Raw genomic sequence first — 2,425 nt, 5'->3', positions numbered from 1 at the left:
TGAGAACAGGGATACAAATGGACATTTGCACATTGATGTTTATGGTGGCAGTATTCACAAATTTCAATAGATGGAGTTAGGTTAATGGTACACTGATAAATGGAATAGTGAACTGTGGTGTATACAATGAAGTATTGTGCAGTGGCAAGAAGGAAGGAAGTTGTGAGGTCTGCAACTAGGTGAATGGACATTGAGGACAGTATGTTGATTGAAATAAGCCAGAAATGAAACAACAAACATTATAATGCCTCACTAATATGGACTGTTATGTGCATACTCTGGTAATTGAACCAGAGAGCAAGGGTTATCAGGGGAAGGCTTATTGTAAAGGTTCCTAGATTGAAAGCTCTTACAATAGTCACATCTATTCATGAGTTGTAATGGTTATTTCTAAGTTCTAAGATGCTGAACTGTTTGTGTATAGCCTCATTGGTCCCTGGAACTTCTCTTACATGCAACTAATTCAATAAAACTGCCTTATAATCTGACTACTCTGAGCATCCTGTTTTTATGCTGTGCTTGTTGACTTCCCCATTCCTCCATTTTGGTATGGAAAAAAGAGGAAGAAAAGAAAATGCAGTGGCTAAGATGGTGTAGGGACTATTATATGGTGGAGAAAAAAGAGAATAAAGATGAAATTGACTCAATTCAAAACCTTCTTATTTTAAGGGAGAAATGTGTATCCCCAGCAAGCCAACTAAAATAACTTTATTAAAAGTGAAAAAAATAAAGAAGCAGCACTGCTGAGCTACCAAAAGAAGGCTCACCCTGCCTGGCTGCCCTCAGCAGCCTGCTGTTTCTGCCAAGGAGGAAGACGGCCAAGGAAGGTACCAATAACTGATGGGGCCCTCTGGCAGGTGACTTTGCAGAGCACAAGATCTCCAGCTGGCAGGATAATCTCCCACCAATTTATCCAACTTCTGCCAAGGCTCTGAAATGTCAACTATATTGAGGCCTGCACTTGATATCAGGGGTGGCACCTCACCTGTGAAGGATGATACCAATCATGAGATGAGATATTTGGCCTGCACTAACCTGGGGATGAAAGACCATAAAGCAGTAGCCATTCTGCACTGCCCTGGGGTGGCCTCAAATGGAACTAAGGCCAGTGGGGATCCCACAAATTCCTACCAATCTCCATCTCCAATAAGCTCTACTACCACCATCCCACCCCTCACCTGATGGCCAGTAGGCAGCTGCAGAAACTTAATAGCCAGTATTATGGGATGGCTACTGCCACTCCAGGCCAACCCAGTGAGGCAGGGTCCCTGCAAAACTGGGGCTTTGCAGCTCAGACAGGAGGGGTGGGAATACTCCTTCTTACCAGTGCCAGGAGCCCTGCTATCACCAATTTGGAGCCAGTCAATGATGAGGTGCTGATGTTGCTGGTGGTGGAACTGTGACTGGATTGAGCCAATAAGCTTCCAGAGCTGTGGCTGGGGCAGAATGAGTTTGACTTCACCACAACCTTTCCATCTGGCTGCTGATAACAAATGTCCCCAAATATGAAGAATAAAGACCCAATTCTGTTGTAAATAAGAAATAAAAGTTACTTGAAAAGAAAAAAAAAATCTATGTGACACCTGAGATTCAGAGCCAGAGGTTGGCATCTATGAAGTTCAGGATTAACTAATACAGCAACTGTTGAAGAAGCTGAAACAGAGATCAGACTTGATTTAGAGATATGAATGAAATGGACTTGGTTAAGACTAAGGTAATTCAGACTAAATTGCAAAGGATGATATTGACAGTGTTTTAAAACTTCAACTTCTAACGCAATGTTTCAGTGGCTGAGAGATTCCAAAAGGAGCTGAGAGGTCACCTGGTGGGCACTCTTATGCACAATATAGATAACCATTTTTAGGTTCTAATGAATTGGAATAGCTAGCAGTAAATACCTGAAACTATCAAACTACTACCCAGAACCCTTGAATCTTGAAGATGATTGCATAACAATGTAGCTTATGAGGGGTGACAATGTGATTGGAAAAGCCATGTGTATCCCACTCCCCTTTGTCCAGTGTATGGATGGATGAATAGAAAAAAGGGGGCAAAAAAAAAAACTAAAGGAAGAATGGAGAGGAGGACAATTTGGTTGTTCTGTTTTTACACTTGCTTTTTTTAATTCTTGCTTTCACTTTTTCTGGTACAAGGGAAATGTTAAAAAATCAATTGGGGAGGAAGTTCTAAGATGGTAGCATAGAGAGGAGTGGAATCTAAGTAGTCCCCCTGGAACAACTTAAAAAACCAGAAACAACTAGGAAATAATCTGGAATAACTTCAGGGGGACAAATGAGACTGTCCACTCATCATACAACAACTGAATTGGGAGGAATGCCCAAGACCACAGCATAAAATCTGTAAGTAAAAACTGCAGATCCAAGTTGGGAGACCCCTCCCCCACAGTCTGAGCTGCAAAGCCTCA

The 2,425-nt window shown here is 41.9% G+C and overlaps 1 pseudogene; it reads left to right on the top strand.

Moving 5' to 3' along the window:
- Nucleotides 1-876: 876 nt before the first annotated feature.
- On the top strand, nt 877-1,487 carry LOC119523861 (annotated as a pseudogene).
- The last annotated feature ends 938 nt before the right edge of the window (nt 1,488-2,425 follow it).

Source organism: Choloepus didactylus, chromosome X (assembly GCF_015220235.1).
Source record: "Choloepus didactylus isolate mChoDid1 chromosome X, mChoDid1.pri, whole genome shotgun sequence".
In the NCBI taxonomy this organism is placed as follows: domain Eukaryota; kingdom Metazoa; phylum Chordata; class Mammalia; order Pilosa; family Megalonychidae; genus Choloepus; species Choloepus didactylus.
The sequence above is the reverse complement of the archived record's forward strand: the minus strand, read 5'-3'. Positions and strand labels throughout refer to the sequence as shown.